General features: G+C 36.6%; 2 protein-coding genes and 2 long non-coding RNA genes across 4 annotated transcripts in view; all 4 read left to right on the top strand.

Annotated features, from left to right (window-relative positions):
- The first annotated feature begins 7,598 nt into the window (after window positions 1-7,598).
- On the top strand, window positions 7,599-8,777 carry LOC131439675 (uncharacterized). The gene is made up of 3 exons (XR_009231159.1): window positions 7,599-7,718; window positions 8,466-8,539; window positions 8,597-8,777. It is a non-coding gene; the product is annotated as an uncharacterized LOC131439675 (long non-coding RNA).
- Window positions 8,778-13,346: 4,569 nt separating this feature from the next.
- Window positions 13,347-15,021, top strand: LOC131439676 (uncharacterized). Its single transcript, XR_009231160.1, has 4 exons — window positions 13,347-13,816; window positions 13,873-13,985; window positions 14,059-14,567; window positions 14,635-15,021. It is a non-coding gene; the product is annotated as an uncharacterized LOC131439676 (long non-coding RNA).
- A 6,531-nt stretch (window positions 15,022-21,552) lies between these two features.
- LOC131439673 (protein yippee-like) overlaps window positions 21,553-23,642 on the top strand; it is a 257,659-nt gene continuing 255,569 nt past the window's right edge. Inside the window, exon 1 of the mRNA XM_058610981.1 lies at window positions 21,553-21,693. The gene's annotated coding sequence lies outside the window, so the exon portion shown is untranslated. The remainder of the gene's footprint in view (window positions 21,694-23,642) is intronic.
- LOC131439672 (ras-related protein Rab-23) overlaps window positions 21,556-23,642 on the top strand; it is a 165,339-nt gene continuing 163,252 nt past the window's right edge. The window contains exon 1 of the mRNA XM_058610979.1: window positions 21,556-21,693. The gene's annotated coding sequence lies outside the window, so the exon portion shown is untranslated. The remainder of the gene's footprint in view (window positions 21,694-23,642) is intronic.

Raw genomic sequence — 23,642 nt, 5'->3', positions numbered from 1 at the left:
AAATAAAAATATATATTGATTTTTGGCTTACAAAAATGTTCAATATTTAATGATGCATATACGGTATTGTTCAAAAAATAAACTTACTTTGATCTATTGAATTATTCCATGCATTGGGTTATTTTTTCGCATATCCCCCAAAGTTTTGTCTCGAAGACGCTTTGAGCCCCGTCTTGGGTGTTTTTCCCTTATAATCGCGAGTGCTCTGATAAAGTCGCTTTTTATAAAGCGAAACATGTCACTATATTTATTCAATATTTTTACTTGCAAGTGGTTCCACGCTTCTTCGAAGATTATCCATTTTTTCACTCGAGAATTTCATTAGAAAATAATTGCACAATGCGAAGCGAAAATGTAACGCGGCAATAAATGACAGCTGTCGTGCTGGATCTCGGCAACAGCTAGCGCCTATTCCGAAATCTCGGCAAACGTCTCTGCTGATGTCGGCATATCTGTTGTTTACTGATAAATTCAGCAAGCAATTATGCCAAATTTCGGCAAAGTGGAGCATTTTACCGAAATATCAGTGAATGCATTTAACGAAGCTCAGAAACATGCGTATTGATTACTGAGCAATCAGCAAATTTACGTGTTGCTGATCAGTTTCGGCATTTTATTATGCCGAGCTCAAGAAATGGTTTTAAGTGTGTAGAAAGCATAGCAGTATAGTAAAATGCTGTTTTTTCTGGGGAGCGCTTTGAATATATGCGAGGTTCAAAGTTTTTACGCATCAATTTTACATCTATTAAGTACTTTATGGAAAATACGCCATGGGTAAACATGCTTTATTTTATATCAAATGCATGATTTTACCAATGAAATAAATATGTAGGCTATCGAAAACATGACAAAATTGCAAGAAAACATATTTTTCGCAGATACTACTGATCGGACTGCTATTTCAAATGCTTTTTTTTACTTTGCACGAAGTTTAATTTGAAAATCTCATTTACCGACTTGAATAAAATTGGTCCTGAGTACGATATTTATTTATTATGTAGCATTCGTCACTTCCTTGATGTTTGGAATCTTCCTAAAAAACTACCTGCGCTGCCGATCCTTCTTTTGCACAGGAGTCGCGTACGTACACGTTCAAGTGAAAACAAGAATGGCTTGTTCGCATTCGTTCGAAAGCATGCGTTCGTCGTATGGCCGATACGGACGTAAGCAAACATTATGATACAAAATCAGTGAAAAAATAAGTCAAATAACAAATGATATCAATAATTATTATTTACAACTCAAATCTGTACCAGAACTGATAGTTTAAAGTTGAATGGGCGTTGTTTTTATGCATGTACGATGTTTAAAAGTGTGATTGATTCGAACGTAAACGGGAATACGAATTTACTATACTTTCGAACGTATCGCATACGGCCGTAAACAAGAATGAGGGTGATAAAGTCGTTTTGGGGTTCGTTACAGATGGAGGCAGCTTCGACATTTGCTCCTTCGTTGCCTACAATTCCTTGGATGGCTTGGAATCCATTGGATTGTTATCCCTTTACCATGTGCTTGTTTCAGTTCTTTTTGTTATATCCCATGCTATGAAGTTTTCTCATACGGTGTCGTTATTTAGAAGTATATTACATGAGACTCGTAAGTCGGTGACATTTATGGCTCTTTTGTAATTGTTATCGTTGACGGCATCTCCTTCTCTTCAGATAACTAATATTTCTGCGTAGGTTGTCGAGTAGTTGTTGATTTTTTCTTCGATACCTTATTGCTTAATTCGTCGAAGACCGCAATTCTTCTGGCTGTTTTCGAGGCGTCGGTGAAAAGATAATTAAAATTGTTGTATTTTGATTTAAACATTTGGAAGATGTGCTGTTCATAGGGTTGAGCTCTTATTTCGTTTTTGTCCCAAGGGTCCCCTTGGGGTATTGAAATGGGTTTCACGTTAGTAATCCACTAACTTTCTGGGATATCCTCCAATACAAAGACTTTCTAAACATCTCGCAGATTTCAAGTTGCATTCCCAAATTGAGCGCTTTAAGAATTTGGTAGCACATTCAATAATGTTTCTTCTTCTTTCTCAATTTCGAAATTAGTTCTGCATCAGTGAGCGTCATCTCGTAGCCCTCCATGTCCGTTTTTGCCACGGAAATTACTACAAGGATCTGCTTTTTCTTATTTTAATATTAATGTGGCCTGGATTTTCTCCCCTCTTGGATGTTCATCTGGCTACTTTTCCTTTTGGACGGTTGTTTCAAGGCAGTATCAATTCCTTTTATAATGTTCCACAATTGCCGACTAGGTGTTTATTCGTCGATTGTTTCAGATATCACCGGGCGATACTATCTTTTGGTTCTAAAGGGTGATTTTTTAAGAGCTTGAGAACTTTTTTAAACAATAAAACGCATAAAATTTGCAAAATCTCATCGGTTCTTTATTTTAAACGTTAGATTGGTACATGACATTTACTTTTTGAAGATAATTTCATTTAAATGTTGACCGCGGCTGCGTCTTAGGTGGTCCATTCGGAAAGTCCAATTTTGGGCAACTTTTTCGAGCATTTCGGCCGGAATAGCCCGAATTTCTTCGGAAATGTTGTCTTCCAAAGCTGGAATAGTTACTGGCTTATTTCTGTAGACTTTAGACTTGACGTAGCCCCACAAAAAATAGTCTAAAGGCGTCAAATCGCATGATCTTGGTGGCCAACTTACCGGTCCATTTCTTGAGATGAATTGTTCTCCGAAGTTTTCCCTCAAAATGGCCATAGAATCGCGAGCTGTGTGGCATGTAGCGCCATCTTGTTGAAACCACATGTCTACCAAGTTCAGTTCTTCCATTTTTGGCAACAAAAAGTTTGTTAGCATCGAACGATAGCGATCGCCATTCACTGTAACGTTGCGTCCAACAGCATCTTTGAAAAAATACGGTCCAATGATTCCACCAGCGTACAAACCACACCAAACAGTGCATTTTTCGGGATGCATGGGCAGTTCTTGAACGGCTTCTGGTTGCTCTTCACTCCAAATGCGGCAATTTTGCTTATTTACGTAGCCATTCAACCAGAAATGAGCCTCATCGCTGAACAAAATTTGTCGATAAAAAAGCGGATTTTCCGAATGGACCACCTAAGACGCAGCCGCGGTCAACATTTAAATGAAATTATCTTCAAAAAGTAAATGTCATGTACCAATCTAACGTTTAAAATAAAGAACCGATGAGATTTTGCAAATTTTATGCGTTTTATTGTTTAAAAAAGTTCTCAAGCTCTTAAAAAATCACCCTTTACAAAAGAGCTTTTTTAACTACAGCTCTTTGTAGTATAAAATAGTTTAAAAGGGTTTTTTCTTAATTGCATCGCTTCAAGCTTATCTCGTCTGGCATTTCTTTTACCTGACACTATAGCGAATTCACTTCCGATGTCGTTAACGATCGATAAATAAATACTGCGAGTTCATGGTCTTCTACTCTCCAATTGAATTTACTAGCTATACCCGAAGTAGCGAACGATATATCCACGGTAGAGTGGTTTCTTACAGTTGATGTGATCAGTGCAGTAAAACTTCATTCAATTCAATTGAAACTGAATGTGGAGCACATTGACGATCTCTCTAATACAGTACACTTCACTCTCTGAAACACACAATGTTTGCTGACGGCCCGAACGGGCAGCATTCAGTTTTTCACTAGTTTCTCTTCAATCGAGGTTCAGTTTAATTACCGTCAGTTGATCTCTTGAAGTAACAAAATATCTCTTTCATTTCAATAGATGAAAGACAAACCAGATAGCTGAAATATCAATCACAGAATACACATAAATTAATTGTTTCCTTCTTCAGTTTTCATTTTTAGTACTTTAATCCATTTATAATTCTATTCGTTCGAAATTGCTTACTACCAAGAGCGAAGGCAATGAAGGAGCTACACTACTTGGCACTCGAAACTGAGCAAGCAAAACTTCACATGACTAGGTACGATTATTCAACTGACGATGAATTCCGGGAGCTTCACTTGAAAACGGCAGCAAAAGTCAAGTGAATTATTAGGGATATGCTGACGGTCAGCGGCCATAAATTTCATTTTCATCTTATATTATTCGATTGAGAATGAAATTTTACCGCACTGGATGTGATACAAGTAGCACTGACATCGTTGAGTAACACCAGACCCTGTCTGCTTGGAGCGATCTCAATCTTCAGTTCAGCAACGCCATCGCACGGCGTCTCATTCAACATGTCATGTCTTCTTCTTCTTCTTCTTCTGGTTTGCTCGTTTGACAATTCTTGTCAAAGAGCCTGTATAGAGATGGCACAGCAGTCGCTATATTGCCAGTGGATTTGTTTATAGTCTCATCGACTTTACTGTCAGTTGGAATTTTTTATGAATGTGTATATACGAAACTAGAACCTTGTACCGTTATTCTTTGTCAGATATCAGATTTGTGTTTTTATTTCTTTAAGAAATGCAACGATGTTGCGAAGGAGCGAGATGTTTTTAGTTGAGAAAATATGGTAGATGTTGCTGTAATGATTCAACATAAATTTGTTTCTGCTGTGTGCATATTTGTCACAAGAGAAAATGATATGCTCAGCATTTTGTATGGTATGGCAATTTTCACATATAGGATCGTCTCGTATTTTCATTTTAGATAACCAGTACGCAGAGTAATCGTGCCCTGCCAGGAGCCGGTTTAGGGTTCGGGTTTCTATGTTGCTAAGCTTAACATGTCATGTCAATTGTATGGGTGCACAGCCCTGCTATTTTGGCGCGCACGAATTTGACATTTCTCTCCTCTCCTTCTATGTACGAGATTCGATGCGGACTCACCTGAGGGCGACATGCTCGCAAAAAAAGGATGTTGCCAATGATTTGTTCGGGAAATGTGAGAGCTGGATATCTTGTTAATATGATGTCTTTGGTAACACCAAAGACATCATATTAACGAGATATCCAGCTCACAGATTTCTCTAACAAATTGTTGGCAACATCCTTTTTTGCGAGCATGGCGCCCTCAGGTGAGTCCTCATCGAATCTCGTACATAGAAGTAGGGGAGAGACATGTCAAATTCGGGCGCGCCAAAATAGCAGCACTGCGCACCGATACAATTGACATGATATGTTGAATGTGATGCCGTGCGATGGCGTTGCTAAACTGAAGATTGATTTCGCTCCAAGCTGACAAGGTCTGGTAACACGAATTTTGACTCTTCTATGAGTTTATTTATGAGGATACCTTTGGAACACGACTCGTTTAAAAAGTTCCAATCTTCTATGGTGGGCGTTCTGCCCCCTACAAATATTTCTCATTGCAATGTTTTGAGAATTTGGAAAAATTTGACAATTTTGATTTATTTCCGCGATCCTGCAGTCTGGTGGAACGGTACACCGATATAACGTGATTGGATCGAGTCCACTTGATAGTAGGTGGTTCATATCAATTTTTTTATGGTCGTGTGATTCATGTATTAGGATACCTCCATAACCTGAATTTCTCCTTTGCGATTCTAAAGTAAAATGTCTAAATAGTCTAAATCTTTCCTCCTCTTATAAACAGCTCTCGTATAATAAGACAATTTCTAAGTTTGGTTTGTGCATGAACTTGCTGATCTCTTCTCTGTAGTCACTTGGTCTTATGCTCTGAATGTTGAAATATGGATAATTTTCTACATAGGATTTCATTTACTTCGATAATATTTTGAATTTATGATCCAATTTCTATGATCAATTCATCTCTGTCAAGCTAAGAATTTGCGGTTTGTACGTTGGTGTTTTTGGTGTAGATATCTGAGCGGCTTAAACGAGTTTTTCCTTTTATTTCCACCAAGAAGTCTTGTTGAAGCTTATTCATAAATCATTCGGACTCTTGTAAATTTTTCAAGGCATCTGCATTTTATGTTAGTGCTATCCTTCCGAATCTGATCATGGTGTTGTATTTCCGGAGTATCGTTCATTTTTTGTCGGCGAATCCGAGAGTAGATATTCGATAAGATCGTTGGTGTCATTTCTTCGAGTGCCGGAAAAAGCTTCTTCTACCTCTAGCAAGTTAAAAATGATAATTTGAAGGGGAAAAAGCTTGCTTTTACCCCCAAATTTATGCTAGGTGCACATAACCATTTTAAATTAAGTTTACGTTTCGTCTTCGACTCATCAGTGCGTCAGCAGATTATGCTGACGCAAACCCCCGGATCAACATAATCCGCTGAGCAGACGTAAAGTTAATGCTATTTGCAAGACACTTTTTTTTGTACACAAGAAGTGTAACGTCTAAACTAACGTCTCGAACGAAACAAGTTTCGGCTTACTGGCCGTACAGATTGTGATAATTTGAAGGGGAAAAAGCTTGCTTTTACCCCCAAATTTATGCTAGGTGCACATAACCATTTTAAATTAAGTTTACGTTTCGTCTTCGACTCATCAGTGCGTCAGTAGATCATCACAATTGTCCCATATATTTTTGGCCAGGCAAAATTTAGAGCTGTCTCCAAAATGCCAGCACTTTCCGCAACTGTCCAAAATGCCAGCACTTTCCGCCAGTGCGGTAAAATTTCATTTTCAATCGAATAATACAAGATGAAAATGAAATTTATGGCCGCCGACCACTATTTTGGGTATAACATCATATCACGATACTTATTTTGGGTGCTTAATTAATTTGATACCAAATTTTTGTTTTGCTGTTGGTAAAATAATACATTTATTTTTGGTTTATGCCTATTGAGTTCACGTGCGAATTAAATGACATGGTAATAAAATTGACTTTCAAACATAGGGAGTCGTGTGAAAAGTATTCAAATAATTTAGTTGGAATATTTCTATAACAGACAGGACAGTTTGTTATCGTTCCAGAACATTTTGAAAGATCGCGGCGAATAGTCGAGTGCACTGAAAATTATTTTTACCTATTTTTTTTGAAGAGAAAACACTTATTGTCGAGCTCTTCTATAAGCTTCTATAAGCTTGACTGAATCATATAGAAGAGCTCTACAATGAGTGATTTATCCAAAAAAATTGGTGAACTTGTTTTTCAGTGTAGGTGGATGAATATTAATAAAAATCTGTTTATATGGCATCTCTGTTTCTGGCAGAACCCTGATTCAGATTTTTCGACCGTTTCTAAACCGATGACCGGAGTTGCCAATTTGAAATAAACGATACAAAACGAACAATCTTCCTACCTTATGTAATGCATGAAACATATACAAATTTGTGAAATTATGGTTACAATATCCTTAAGTTCTTTCAGTTTTTCGGTTTTTTTTTATCACAATTTTCAATATGTTCCACCCATCTATTACACAAACCTGTGTAGCAGAATAAATTAAAAGAAATGTGAATATGCTTATGACTATTATGTTGAGTTTAAATTTATTTTGCCGCACAGCTTTTAATTTGGCAGCTCTGACTAGGGATGTCGGAAATTTCGAATTACTCGATTATTCAATAATCGAGTATAATTTTGTAACTAATCGATTGAAATTTATTCGATTATCTGGGTTATTAATCGATTACTCGATTATTAATTCGATTATTACCATGGGTTTTTTTTAATTATTCGATTAGCTCAATAATCGAATATCAGTTTTAAACTATTCGATTAAATATTACTCGATTATCTGGGTTATTAATCGATTACTCGATTAATCGATCGATAATACGACATCCCTAGCTCTGACATCGAGTCGAATTCCTTTGAAGGGTTTGACAGATTTTCACTTAACTCAACGTGTTTCGCAGGTTTTGCTGCTAGTTAAAACATGAGAGCAAAGGTATGTTATTTCCTTTTATTTCTGTTAATTAAAAGAACTTTCGGTACAGCTGAAGCGTTGAGTAAATATATTTTGACAAAATTCTGGTCAAATACTAAATTCATGTTGCATTTCTATATGAAGTGCGTCATGCGTTTTTAGGTATAACCTAATATTAAATCAAAATTTTCACATCTACATCGGGTCGAGAATTGTTGAAATGCGGTTCTAATGTTGAAACGATTATTTTTTGTTAGATGATACTTTGAAACTTAATTGTGTTCAAAATTGAATGTATCATTTATTTTCAAAGAAAATTTTCCTTGAATTCTCTTAATTTGTGTGTATGACGCTGTAACCGGTGTCGATGTCTGCTTCGCTGTTGCGGAATGTTTGCATAAATCCTGCGATGTAAGAATGTCAATAGATTGCACGGGTTCTTATAAAATTCTATGACTAAAGGGAAGTATATGCACCCATCCATATAATACGTTTCGCGTCGGACTTTCGGAAGGTTAAAGGAAATCATTGTCATCATTATTGATTAGTTCTGATATCCAATAAATGATTGTAAAATAACATAAATTTGCATTTGTTTTTATACAAAATAACGAGAACTTCAGTTTGTAAGGTGTTTGTATTAAAACTAATGAATTTGACTTATTTTGGTATAAAATCGTTCTAAAATTATTGATCAGTGTGTTTCGTTTCATACCACAATTGAATCACTTGAATTTTATGATTAGCAAGTTTTCTTTAATTTTTCAGTGGCGTAAGAAGCGTATGCGAAGGTTGAAGCGTAAGCGTAGGAAGATGCGTGCGAGGTCCAAGTAGATTACTCGGTGAGTAGCAAAATGATAGTATGCAAGGCGTTTAGCTTATACTACTCTTTTTTGCAGATCCAATCATCCGTTCATACTAAAGAAGGATGATTGACCCATTATTCGTTCGTATTAAGCTAATTGACTGTACTCGTGGCTGTGGGACTATGTTGTCGAGCATTTAAAGTACGTTGCGATGGCTTGACTCGAGCTCATTCGAGAACCTAATATGCTAAATACAATGATGATTATGGATTAACTAACGTGTGTTTCACTAAGATGACATGTATGATTGGTTTTTTATGTCTGCTATACTGACCATACTCGCATATCAGTCCCATTTGGGATCTGGCCACTTTTGAATTAGTCCGACGGACAACGTTTATTTTTATTTTACTTTCAGAAATTGCAAAAAATAGTTTGGGGCTCAGAAAAATTTGAAAAAAATACCAACTCGTGACTGTAGAGGCTCTCCGGGCACTGAAGCCAGGAAAGCATCCCCCATATTTCCTGGGGGAAATACGGAAACATGGTTAGTCTGTCCCTAAGCATTGTTCCATTCCGGGCAATGGAAAAACAGACACAGTAGAAGGTGATATTTATGAAATCTTCTTCAATGAAGTTTTAAGTATCTCTTGTCAGAAAACTATCGAAAGTTGACAAATTTTCATTATCTCTAAGGTATCGATAAACCTCGGTTCAGAGGGATGAACGTGAGTTGTGATTTTATTCGTGTTTCTTCACGGCTCATATCAAATCACTATACATTTAACGCACATCTCCGGCGTATCGGGATCGTAGAGAGCGGTCTCTGCACTTGTGGCGGCGGTCATCAGGACTTCTTCTTCTTTCTTTGTTTGATTGAAAAGGTTGCAATAATCGCTCTAGCAGTTTCGTTTATAGTCAAACGGACTTTACTGTTTTTGACTACCGCACCGCCGAGCCACTTCAACACGAAAAAACTTTCTTTCCTTCTCGCGAATTACTCGAATTTCTAATGCACTATCCGCAAATCAACGTGCTTACACGTTGAGAGCTCCACCGGAAGTGGTTATCAGGACATCGAGTATGTCCTGTGGTCGTACGTAGAGCATCGTGGTCGGCAGGTCGTCGACGGAGTCGGGATAGTTCCTATATGCTTCTCATATACCAATACCTTAAACACATTAATATACAAGTGTGATCCGTTGTATTCGCCATAGAAAGTTCTCTTTACTCTTGTCGAGGCAAAAAATAATCTTTACCTACAGGTTCGACACTAACATCCGCTAGATTCTCACGATCATCGACACTAACAAGATCTCTTTGCTGTTACTAACTTTATCGCTTCTCCTTCTCCTGTCTCTTCACCATCTCGATGTCAACTAAATAGATCTTTGTCGTTCTTAGTCATTTCGTTCCCATATCCCCTTTTTACTCAGTTTTCCACAATATTTACTTTTCTATATTTCTTTCATTCTCTTTCGTAACATCACCATCATCATCCACGGAAGGCCGCTCTAGTCTATGACCAGCATGCGGGCCACCCCTGGGTACTTGTAGCCTGGGCACACGGTCCAAAAGATGCGGCCAACATATATACTTACCAACATCATCTGGAAGACTCTCGTGTTATATTCAATCCACTGGCCAGTGCCGCTCACCAGGCTGGATCTGACAAAACGGACCACTGTGACCCCAATACGACATTACTTAAAGGCTGAGGACAGTACCGTAAAGTGGTAGGTTTTTTGCTATTTTCACGTTTCAAATTAAATTTTCTTGGAAACGGTGCAGAATGTAGAAAAATCCACCTGACAATGTCTTCGAAATTTAGTTGAGAATATTCTGTGAAATTTTCAGAAATTTGAGTTGAGTTTAGCGGTCGTGTTGTATTTTTTTCTGACTGAAGAACTGCAGAAAAATGGAACGCTCGGAAATGCATACATCTACTTGTTCATCGAATATTTCGGCTTTGAAGGATTGTATCATCAATCTACCGTGACAAAGTCTAGATTATTTAGTTTATATGCGATTAGTACATAAAAACATATATGTTATCGCGATAAAAATAAAGTCTTGTATTTTTCTGTGAAACAAAGTCAGTTTCAATGCATCCACCATTTTTTCGCGTTGGTTTCCTGCTAGCATTCTGAAAAAGGAGAGAGAAATAAAATTGGCTCGACAAGGCCCAAACACACAGACATTCTATCTTTGTGAAAGTTGAATATTTTTTCATTGTTCATTGGAATCCATGTAATGTCCAACCTAGAGTGACTATAATCAGAGTGGCGACAGCTGTTCGTTTGGAATGACAGCTATCAGTTCCAAACGAGCAAACGACCTGTCAAATCAATGTAAAGCTAATGGAATGTTTTTAATTGTTGCCAGCATTACGGATGAGATGTCGTCACTCTGGTTATAGGCACTCTAGTCCAACCCATACGATAGATTAATGTGATAAAAATTCTCATCAAAATAAAAAAATGTATGCTAGCAACCCGGTACATTTTACTTATACACGAAAGAGTACAAGAGAAATACGTTGCGCAAAGGGAATCGAACGAGCCACGTGGTCGATTTAAAACTCAACACGTGACCATCTGTCCTCAGACCTTAATGATCGTATCCTAGTTTTAAGCAGTCCCTCTCAGCAGGCCGTTCTTTTTTGTTGGTCGTTGAGCGCTTGTTGAACGAAATACTGCACGAAATATTCGTTCAGTTTGCTGGAACGGTTTGTTGCTGTTTTTGTCGTGAATACGACCTACTTAACTATGGGGTGCCTTTTCAAAATTAGCCATATGGAAAAATGGGCAGAACTTAATCGTGAATATCTCGACTTGTATTGATGGTAGCAACATAATTCTTTCACCATTTCATAAAAAATATGATCAGGAATTTAGGATAATATTTCGAACAGTGTGAGATAACCACAAACAACTCAAAAATTAAGTTTTCTCAAAATTTGAAAACAATGCGGAAAACTCTTTACTTTCGCTTGGGTTTTTCGCGCAAGGAAGACGATTTTGAGGTAGTCAGGCACATATCTTCAACTGAATGCGTATAAAAGGGGAACCGTGGTGAAAATCGATCATTTCTTTTCGTGCGTTCGATGGAAGCAGATGTCGTGGGAGTTAAACCATGACCCAGCAGCGACGGAGAGTGCACCTTCTGAGTGGTTAAAACCTCAAACGCTCAGGTCGCAAGTCTCATTTTCTTTTCGGTAGTCGTAACGAGAAGTTCAAGTTTCAGATTTTAGTTCCGCAATATAGGTTTAGAATTCAGAGCCTGCGTTCTGAAACTGGATTCTGAAACTGTATTCTGGAACTGATTTGAGTTTTGAAATTGCAGTTCTAGAATTGAAACTGGATTCTGAGTCTGTTATTGGTTCTAAATTTAGTTCTTGAACTCAGGGTCCAGTTATTTATTCCAGACGGAACCATAATAATACTCCTAAAGAATTATTCGGAATGGCGAAAAATCGTCTTCAAGTTTCAGAGCTTAGTTCCGGAATATGGGTTTAGAATTCAGAGTCTGCATGCTGAACTAACTCAACTCTCGAACGCTTTCATAAAAAGTTCTTTTCAGAGCCACCATTATTTTATTATAAAGAACTATACTGCTTATATCATAATATTTAATTGCGTTTCAGAATGTTTAATGTAACTAATCTGTAATTTAGTCTAGGCGCATCGTTTAAATTTCTAGTAATGAAAGAGGAGAAAGTTGCACAATTCAAACAATCGATCAACTACCAATTCGAATTCGGAAGCATAAATAAAGCGTGTCATATTCGTATTCACGACATCCAGTTATGTCTCTGACATTACACACCCGTACTTTTTTCTCTTGCAAAAATAGTGTGGAAATTAGATGTTACCTTTATATAGAGTGAAAATTTGTTGTTACTCTACTTGAAGTAGAAGTATTGTACAGGTATGTAGTGTTAGCTTAAAAAAAGTGGAAAAAACTTCAGAAATTCTCCAGTAAAACTAGTCCAACGGGGCTCCAACTCCTCATAATAAAAATTGCTCAACAATGGACCTCTGTCTGCCGGGTTTGTTGAACGAAAAAAAAAATTGCATTCGGTTCAACGGTCTATTTGGCCTCCCGTTGAACGATTGATTAGACTTTCATTGGAGCAACGATCCAACGTATTGGACTAACGATAGACCACCGTTGAGCGTTTTTCCTAAGAGAGGTGTGTCTTAACAAATTATACACTCAGAAAAATATTACAGTTACCGCAACGTGCTCATCATGGTCATTTCAACTATGCACTAAAATCATAGTAACGACCATGATATCAGATTGTTTACCATTTGTATTGTAATAAGCACAAGAACAAAAAATCTACTACTTGACTTTACTATTTGTTTTCATGACTTTTCTGGCGTGGTAATTCTGACAATCATTAAAATAACAAAAAAATCCTAACCTCCCATATGCCCGCATACGCATGGCTGCCAGATGGCTGACTAAATGCTGCCAGCTAGAAAAATATGGAGGGCAGACTTTCTGGTGACCGACTGCCTCACCGCTGCCAGATATACAACTCAAACGATACAACCGTGACCACCAGGATTTTTCCTCATTGAAATCTTTGACGTTTTCAGCGAAGGTGAGAAGATGAAAACGCTCGGCTAACTTAGATACAGGCGACTTTGTTTTGTCAAATTGGATTTGACAACCGTCAGTTCACTAAATCAATTTTGGTAGCCGTCTGGTGGCCATGGCTGCCCAGGTAGCCAAAACGCTATGCGGGTGGTAGCTGTAACCATCTTATTTTTCTGAGTGTACTACACTGAAAATAATCCTCACGTTCAATCCAAGTGCGTGCTGCATTTGAACGTTCAAACGCGTATAGCACTTCATATTCAAGTGTTTTTCTCATAACTAATATGAACTCAATACATTCAATTCAACAGTTTTGGCATGTACACAGCATTCAATACATGGGATCTTGAGTGTCGTATGCAACAATCACCACTTCTAAATGCTCTGATAGTTAGAAATAAATTAAAATTGATAACATTAGAATCTATATGTTGCACACATTTTCCTCAAATAGACCGCACGTTCCAATCAAATGCACACGTGTATTCAATTTTAAATACACTTGACACTTGGAGTTTGAATACTTTTGTTTTTAAATTCATGTGCCATGCACTTTGTTTTTATGGATCATGGTGCTATAATTCAAAAAGCACCCTGTGATTAATGGAATCAAAATGGCTGAAAACAAAGCACCACAGTCTCTTGCATTTGAAAAGTTTGAATCATACGGTTTTCCGGAATATATTTGCAGAATTCTTTTGGGTAAGCTTATACCTTTTGAAATTTTTCTAATCTCACAACTCTATCAATCTTTCTAGATCGAAACATTATCCCAGATGATGGAACGTAGATTCGCCACATTTTAGCCAATTCGCAGTTAGCGCAATTGATATCAAACGAGACAGAAAATTCAACCACGATTATACTCGAGGTGAGTAAAAGATACTAATAATAATAATAATAATAATCCGTATGTTATATTACAAATGTGTCGTTACTGATAGAAAGACAAATTTCCGTCGTTCGAAGCACCGGAACCTGGTTCGTCACCTGCGAAAGCAACATAATCAGCTGCTCGTTCATCAAAAACCGTTCCCATAGATTTTGAACTTGAGAGTACAGAAGATTTTGTTTTGGATGATGTACCAACTACTTCCGGATTGTCTTCGCATTCGTTTCCCGAAGTATGTATCTTAACTGCAATGAAGATTATTATTCGTACATTGTACGAATTCAAATATCATGTTTGTTTTGCGACCGCTCAAAAAGTCGTTATTGTTATATATTTTGTGTTTACCAAAAAGAGACGGACTGTGGCAAAAACAACTTGTAGAACTGATACCTACGATTTCAGTACATGCATTAAGAAGAAGTATTTTGGGACAAGTATTATTAAAACTTGGAAAGCAAGGTGCACCCTTATCCGAAGCTCGTAAATTAGAACTTGCTGGAATTGTTGCTGAATGACACCTAGTCAATCGCTCGAAAACAACCGAGAATGATCTTCAGTCTGGTATTACCCCAACACTAAAAGATAACTGTATCAATTTCTATATTTAATTAGTTTAACTTTTTTACAGAATTCTTATTATTTTCCCAGAGGAGGAGAGAAGAGAAACCCTGGTGGGAAAATCTATAAAATCTATAAAAAAAAGTGGTCCATTAAGTAAAATGATGTGTTTTCGTTTCGAAGCAAAACACAAACAGATCAAACAATACGCCCACATGACTTCATCTCGAAAAAATATTTGTTACACAATAGCAGTTAAAGCCTCGATACAGTTTAGTTTCGATCTATGTGATAATATTTTTTTCAAAAATACTGTCACTAATAATTTTACAGCAATTGACTTGAAAGCAATTTACTATTATCAGAAATTGACGGTCCACCTGTAACAGTACATTATTGAAAGGATACATTATATTTTAAAAAGAGATGATTTTATGTTTCAAGAAAATGATTTGTGAATAAGCAATACATCTTTATCGAGGTTAGCTATAAGCATTATTCGCATTAGGAACATATTGTATTTTTCACATATGTAAAACAATAAAAAGACTTTTAAAATACTGCATATCATTATATTATTAAGTAAATTAAACAGTACCACCTGAAAAACTTTACATAAGGTTTTATGTGATCAACATGTTGCAGTCTAGTATTATTCAGTTGAAGCCAGTTTATTATGATGTTGAAACTCAAGTGTTTCGCCTATGAATGCCATGTAAGATATCATTTCACATATTTCGAAATGCGCTTTACTTGACAGATATGTGTAAATTACTTCAATTTAACATCTACGATGTTGTTCGAAATTAAACAGAAAATTTCCCAAAATAAATAAACACAACATTGATTTAATTAAGGAATGTTATTGTTTGCGGAGAGAAGGGTTCATTGATTTCTATGTGTAAAACACGATCAATGAACGTGCTTTGCTGTTGAATTAGTTGTGCCCCACGCTGGTAGATTTTCAGGTGTTTCGAATATGCATTTCAACTGGGTAATTTTATAGCACAAATTCAAGTGTAAAACCATCGAAAGCAACGTGCAGATTATTTTCAGTGTATTGAATAAAAAAAACTCGTGTCTGACCCATATGAAAAATACTCGCATATCTGTCCCACGCATTATAAATAACGTTTTTGTAACTGAAAAATGAACAGGTTGCATTATATTCTGTCCACTGTACCAATATTTAGCGCTAGCAGTGCATGCAAAAATTTAGATAATATAAGATAAACTATCTTTTAATCGATCTTTGGATTTAGATAGGATATGATTAAAAGTTTTACACGAATGAAATCATACATGAAATTGTTCCACGTGCGAGAGAAGCATAGCATGCTACGATGGGACTGGTATACGAGTATATTGTTGCGTAACAGATTTTATATCTACACCAATCTCTCCTGCGCCTTATAGTATGTTCACATTAGCGCTGATATCAAGTGATATACGGATATACTTGATATCCGATGATATCATGTGCGATATCACATACAATTTGATGTCAACGCGTATCACCATTTTGGCATGATATCAGGGATATTAGAGTGACTATAATCAGAGTGGCGACAGCTGTTCGTTTGGAATGACAGCTCCCAGTTCCAAACGAGCAAACGACCTGTCAATTCAATGTAAAGCTAATGGAATGTCTTGAATTGTTGCCAAAATTACGGATGAGATGTCGTCACTCTGGTTATAGGCACTCTAAGGGATATCATGTACGATATCAAGTCGAGTTGTCAAAAGTCGCAACTAGCAACACGGATAATGGCATTGAACGCACTCATTTATGAACGTCACTTCGAGAGTGATAATAAACAATCATTATAATTTCGAATTTTTTAACGAATACTAGCGTTCGGAGACCATTAAATGCAAGACTTCAATTATTGATTGAATTGTAGGAGAGAGAAAAGCAATATTATTGATCTTACTCCTAATGGGAACATTCAATATGACAACTTGACTGTCAAATGATATCATTTCGATCATATGTGAACACTTCCACGTGATATGCATATCATCTCGGTATATCAAGTGATATAAGCGCTAATGTGAACATGGTATTAGATAAAATTAACTATGACATCACAATACCAATTGGTTTTGGCGCAAACGTCTTCCGATGGATACAACCATGTCTCAGGAATCGTCATCTTGTGATTAAATTGACGATTATATTTCGGAAATTTTTTTTTTGCCACATCTGGAATTCTGCAGGGGAGCCATATCGGTCCTTTGATCTTCTTGCTGAACTTTCGCGACCTGTACGATTGCAGATCTACCATGTTATTCGCAGCTCAGACGATGCGTTCCTTCAGCAATGACGAATTACAATCTTTTCGGATCTGGGTAAATTGAATCACATGACCGTTAATCCAGACAAATACTCGATCATTACGTTTACTAGAAAAAAGTGCCTTTAAAATTCGAATAATATACTGAGATATTCATGATTGGTAGATCGACGTGTATCAAGGACCATGGCGTTTTCTTGGCGAACAGTTAACATTCAAGCAACACACTAAGTACATTGTGGGTAAAGCTTCTCACTGCCTTGGATTCGTGATGAGAATGGTTAAGCATTTTACAGTTGTATACTGCTTGAAATCAGTATCAGAAATCAGTTCAGTTGTTTGGAACCCTCACTATCTTAATGAAGTTAATAGAAGCGAATTGAATCAACATAGATTAGTTCGATTCTACGGGATAAACGGTGCACTATAACAAATTTTATTTTAATAAACCTTCATTGAAATGAAAAATACACTCACTGAAAGGCAAGCATGAGTCTTGGGTCCAAAGCAGTCATGTTGCAGTCGAGCTGTAACATGAAATAAATTGATTTAAACAATCTAAAAATATATAATCAAATCTAACTCCTTAGTCTTAGATTTAATCATATTGATAAATAACCATTTCTTCCTGCAATGTTGTCTGTAACTGGATCGCGTGAATAAAATTTTTGCTTCATTGCTCGGCTCTGGATGTTTTTATAATTAGGTGACTTTCGTGTTTCGATCTTGCTCTTTTGATGACTTGGTTGCTTACTTTGGATGCCCATTCTTCATTCTTCTTCTGTTTTTTGTCGATTCGTTTTGTTTATCTTGTTGTCTATATTTAACAATTTGGTTTTTATTCTACGGTAGCGAAATGAGTGCCAATTTATTTATTTATTTCTTATTTATTTATTTCTTATTCCTTCATCTGACCTGTTATAGTCTCCATGAAGCATTGGAAGGGGAAAAACCCAATTGAGGAAAATTCAATCGTCCAACTGGGCGTAAAAACCCCTTCATCTTTTCTGACGGTTGACAATAATACAATTATACATACATTTTCATATTACATTGTGGGCTAAGTGTAAGCCCAACATTACAATAACCTTCTTAGTCTATCTTTAAAAACATCACATGAAACGGAAAAATCAAAACATTCATAAGCACTATTAAAACTATTACACATTCCCCTAATGGGTTCGTTTTGTCCATAGTCAGTACGTTGATAGTCAAGTCTTAAAAAGTTCCGCGATCTTAAAGTTCTAGGTGGTACATTGATATTTACTTCAGAAAGGATATTAGGAGCGTCAATTTGTCCCATCAATAGTTTCCCTATAAATACAGCTCTGGAAATATTTCTCCTTTTTGAAAGTGTGTCCATACCCAGTAATCGACAACGATCAGTATAAGGTGGTAATTCTGTCGGGTTGCGCCAAGGTAAAGATCTGAGGGCGTAGCGGAGGAATTTAGCTTGTATTGATTCAATTCGGTTAATCCAAACGTCCGCGTAAGGACACCATATTACCGATGAAGCTTCAAGAACAGATCGGACAAGAGTGAAATACAATGATCTGAGACAGTAAGGGTTGCTGAATTCTTTTGCTATTTAAAAGATAAATCCAAGATTCCGGTTGGCTTGTGCAATGCTATGGTAGTAGTGGTCTCTGAACGACAGCTGAGAATCAAGTTCTACACCTAAGTCCCTTACAATTGATACTCTCTCAAGGAATTCTCCAAAAATAGTGTATCTCCAGAGAATAGGTTCTTTCTTGCGTGTGAATGAAATAACGGAGCATTTCGATATACTAAGCGTCAATCGGTTACGCGTACACCAGTCGCTGAAGACATCAACTTGTCGTTGTAAGGCCATGCAGTCTTCTTCAGATCTAATGATATGAAATAGCTTGAGATCGTCTGCATAAACAAGCCTACACCCTGGTGGCAAGACAAAACAGATATCGTTGTAGAACAAAGAAAATAGCATAGGTCCGAGATTGCTACCTTGAGGCACACCCGACAGATTCGAGAAGCTATTTGATTCACAATTTCCAAGCTTAACAGAAAGTGAACGGCCAACATGATACGATTTGAGCCAATCTGTGAATGTTTCCGATGCACCTAGTTTTCGAATTTTCGCAAGTAGCAGAGTATGGTCAACACGATCGAACGCTGCTTTAAGGTCTGTATAAACTGTATCAACCTGTGCTCCATCTTCAATGTTTCTGATGCAGTGTGACGTAAACTGAACTAAATTCGTAGCTGTTGATCTACCGGGGAAAAAAACCAATGTTGACATTTGAATTTTTTCTACTCATGGCACACCTCAGCTGAAATGATAGCAATGCAATTTATCTCGCGCTCCACCAAACGGTGAGTGTGGTCAGTTTAGAAAGTACCCGGTACGAACCAGATTTTTTTATAATATTTGTAGGAACATACCTTATGATCAAAAAAGAACCGGAATTTTCATTTTAAAATTCCCGCGCTTGTCCAATCGGTAAACTTTTATTCTCTCAAAGTTGGCAACATTTTTATACACATTCTGTCAAATTTTGACGCATATCGTACGATTAGTTTTTGTTTGGCGTCTATACAAAGAAGTTTAAAAATTTTCGTGTGGCGATTTTTATAATGGATGAAAAATTTAGAACAACGGCTCGCCTTCGAAGCGCCATTCGGTCGATTGTTGTGCGGTTTCGACGTAATATTCATAGATCTACACCTCATCACCAGTTATGATGCATCCGATGAATGTGGGGTCACTATCTGCGTTGGAAATCATCTCTTTGGCCACATCAACACGACGCTGTTTTTGAATGAAATTCAGCTTTTTTGGCACCAGCCGAGAAGCGACGCGTTTCAAACCCAAAACATCAGTTAAAATGTGTTCGTCTGATCCATAAGAGATGCCCAACAACACAGGAATCTCTCTAATCGGTACAGAACGATTTTGCAACACGATTTGCTTTGCCGATTCAATGTTTTCTATTTTGTGAAGGGGTTTTTCTTAACTGTGAACAGAGCAGAACACCTATGACAACCGTGACCTTATGTATACGAAACTGTCGTCTCTGTTTGTTTTCGTTTATTGGAATCGATACGTATAAAAATTTTCAAATTTTAAGTATATTGAAAATCTGTATAAAATCCGTTGAACTATAGATGTTCGAAACTTGACCAGTGTTTGTATGGTTTAAGTTTCCGTTCTTTGAATTCGCAACTCTTTATAGAAAACAAAGACGTTGTCCTGTATGAATATAATTACCAGAATGAATTAAAATTTACTCAATAAATTTAATAAAATGAAAGTAAACACATCACCCTATACTGAATCGGCAGAGACAGCAATCTACGTATGTATGGTACAGTTAACAAGACCAAAAGAGATAGCAACAATAACAACTTTGAAACATATGTTTTTCAATCGACATAGCAGTAGTTGTGAAACGACGAGTGGTCTCGAGTGTATGGGTACGTGGAGGAAAATCGCAAGCTTTTTTCTTACTTTGCCGACCCATTCGAAAAGACGTCTGGTAACTGCTGTTTTTTTTCAGGATATGGTCTGTTACTACGCAGTTGATTTTATGATTGGGTTATCGATCAGTATGGTTAATTAGGATAATTGACCGCGATACCAGGAGTCAGAATTATAACGACACTCAAACATTTCGATGAAACAAGTGACTCTTTGTTCTTATTTATATTTTTGTGCACTACCAAAATTCGATTAGGTAATAATTTATTGTATGTTTAAAATATCCAAAAACATTATTTGATTTCAATCGATTTGCTATAAAACGGGAGAAATGGGTAAAATCATATCAATTTGTTGTACATGAAAGATATAATAAATTTTCCGTTTATTACTGATGGCAACTGGATTAGCTGTGTAGGATATTTGTGTTTGTTTTTGTTGATGTTTGGAATGAAAGCGTACTAATGCGATGCGATGACCGGGCCGGTTCATATATCGGTGCGAATGTATGGAGACCCCAAGTAAAACTAACACACAGAGACGTCATCCAATACTATTATTATTCGTGTTTCGGTAGTGGGAATGTGTCGTGTAGAACATAAAGAGGAAAAAATCGACAAGATTTGATTGCTGTTGCGTCGTTGCGAATCGAAAGCAGAGAAAATTCTCGCAAAAAGAAAATTCTTTCGAATTTTTTTTTGCAAATTGGCGTAATATGAATCAAAATATCCGTAAAAGTCTCATGTGGAAAGTATTGTTAAACTGCGAGTAAGTGCTTGTGCAGAAGTGATTGCCAAAAGTGGAATTTCAATTGCACTGGTAGTTTACAGTTTTCATGTTCGGTACAAGTGAGGTTTTGTTTGTTCGATATAGTATGGCTAGTATATAGTATTCTTGGAAATGTACTTTGAATATTATTTGTTGAACCCAGTCAAATTTGACTGTAATAAGGCATTTCACGAATCGTAGTGTTCAAATGAAAAAACGAAGACTCAAACCAGTAGTCACCAAGTGAATTGGTCGATCAGAAAAAAAAATGTTTATTACAGCTATAATCCAAGAAGGCCCTGAGTGCATACAAGCGTAAGTGATTGTCCGTAAGTGGCAGAAAAGTTGAAGTGACCGTGAAACATCGAATCAAAGAAATCGTGTGGGTAAGGGTGATGATTTGATTTGGCATAGTCATTGCAATCGTGTGCAAATACTTATACACATTGCATAATACCTACCTACAGCAGGGGGTCAAGGATTAGCGGACTACGTCGCAAAGTTCTTATCTAGTGATCTGTGGAGTTAAAAATTTGTTCAACAAATTTGAGCTTGATCAGAGCCAGTTACAGCTCTTATTTGTGGAAAAAGAGCGCAGGACATCCAGGTGAGTTATTCTCTTTCATGCGGATATTATTGGTAAATTTAGGTTGTAATTGCACCTAATGAGATTCTAAACATAAACTGTTATAAAACATATTTTTGAACGGTGGTCAATAACTACATACCGAAACATTCTTAAGCCTAGCCAACTCTAATAGTTCTTAGGGGCTGTCCATAAAAGACGTCACGCTTTTTTTGACGATTTTTGACTTTCCATCCCCCCTTTGTCACAAATTGTCACAGAAGCAAAGACCCCCCACCTCCCCTATGTCACATGTCACGAATTCAAAATCAATAAAATTCATCTTAATACATTCTCAATATGTATGACAAACCATACAAATATGAGGGAAAAATCGATTTATTACATGCTGTCATTAGATTAAAAATTATGCCTAAAACTACAAAATTATCGGAATTATTTTATCAATATCAATCATATAAATTAACAAAAGTATTTGTTTGGAATTGATGAAACATTTAAAACATCTGTTTTATTCGTCCTAGGGGTACACAGATATATTATTGTTTTAGGTAAAGAATAATTTTTCCTTAGTGTAGCATACAGGGCTGAGAAAATAAAGACCAAAACCTCATCAAAACGAGATCACTGCCGGAGAATCTTTTCATGATCAGTTGATCAGTGAATTTTAAATCACATCGATCAATATCGGTACTGATCTTCTGTCACACAATGGGTAGTGATTTTGAGCTAAAATGATTCTTGATTTATGTAAGTTCAATCATTGTATGATTCGATAAGCTTTGATGTTGGTGGAGGAAAATCACATATGATCAAGATAAGACATGACATGATCTACGTCTGAAATCGTTGATCTCCTGCCTATTTTCAAATGGAGTACAATTGAATAAACTGCATCAGAATCAGATAAGAGAAAATCAAATTACTGAAAAAATTAATTACTTAAGTTAATCCGTTTGGAGGCATCTTTTTCTTTTTTACTCATTTTAGGCAAAATTTATTAATTTACTCGCTCCTATATGCACTTTTGCTGATCACAACAGAAATGATTTCCTGTATCATTCATTTCCGAATTTACAAGAAGAAGCTTTTACATCAACAAATACACGTTTTCCTATAGAATGTAAACGTTCATTGTGGAGTTTTTTTCAGGAAATAGGGCAAAGCAGTAATATAATTAGGTATTTCAAAAATGCGCTCATTGAAAATATTGGACGTCACATTTCAAAAACCTCCCCCCCTTCCCCCTGTCACAAAAGGTTTCGTTTTATGAGACACCCCCCTCCCCCTTGCGGCGTGACGTCTTTTATGGACAGCCCCTTATATTTTTTTATTCTTTGAACATAACATTTATTGTTCATGGAAACATCAAACAGTATGTTAACATTAGAAGTTATCGGGTTTAAAAGTTGACCTTAAGCGATCGCCTCTCGGGGCTACTCCGTACTTAATTGGCAGAAATTATACAGATTTTCTTGATCATCAGATCTGGAATTGCCAATTCTATTTTCATGGTGTCCGCCTCGACTCTCCCTACAATATAGCATATATGAAATAAGGAAAATTTGTCGGGAAAATGATGATGAAGATGATGATGATGTTTTGTTTGGAATTGGAAATTTCGCACACAATGTATGCTAGATCTTCAATGATTGTTTGCCGCGTAGCTTCCCCGCTGGAGAGTAAAATATGAATACTAGATCATTAGAGCAAATTCAGCAGCTGTCAGATTCATATGGGTGGTCTATAATATAACTGAAACTGAAACAAACGTATCCCCAGCAAGCCGTTTTAGTTTTATTTATTCGAACAATTCTACTGTCAAATTTAAAACTGGTTTACGCTGCCGTTCTATTTTTTTTATATAATGGAAACTCAGATAAAACGCTGCTGAAGCTGTCTGTGTATTTTGTTATATAGGGTGATTTTTTAAGAGCTTGAGAACTTTTTTAAACAATAAAACGCATAAA

This window comes from Malaya genurostris, chromosome 3 (assembly GCF_030247185.1).
Source record: "Malaya genurostris strain Urasoe2022 chromosome 3, Malgen_1.1, whole genome shotgun sequence".
Classification (NCBI taxonomy): Eukaryota; Metazoa; Arthropoda; class Insecta; order Diptera; family Culicidae; genus Malaya; species Malaya genurostris.
This window is presented reverse-complemented; position numbering and strand designations above follow the sequence as displayed.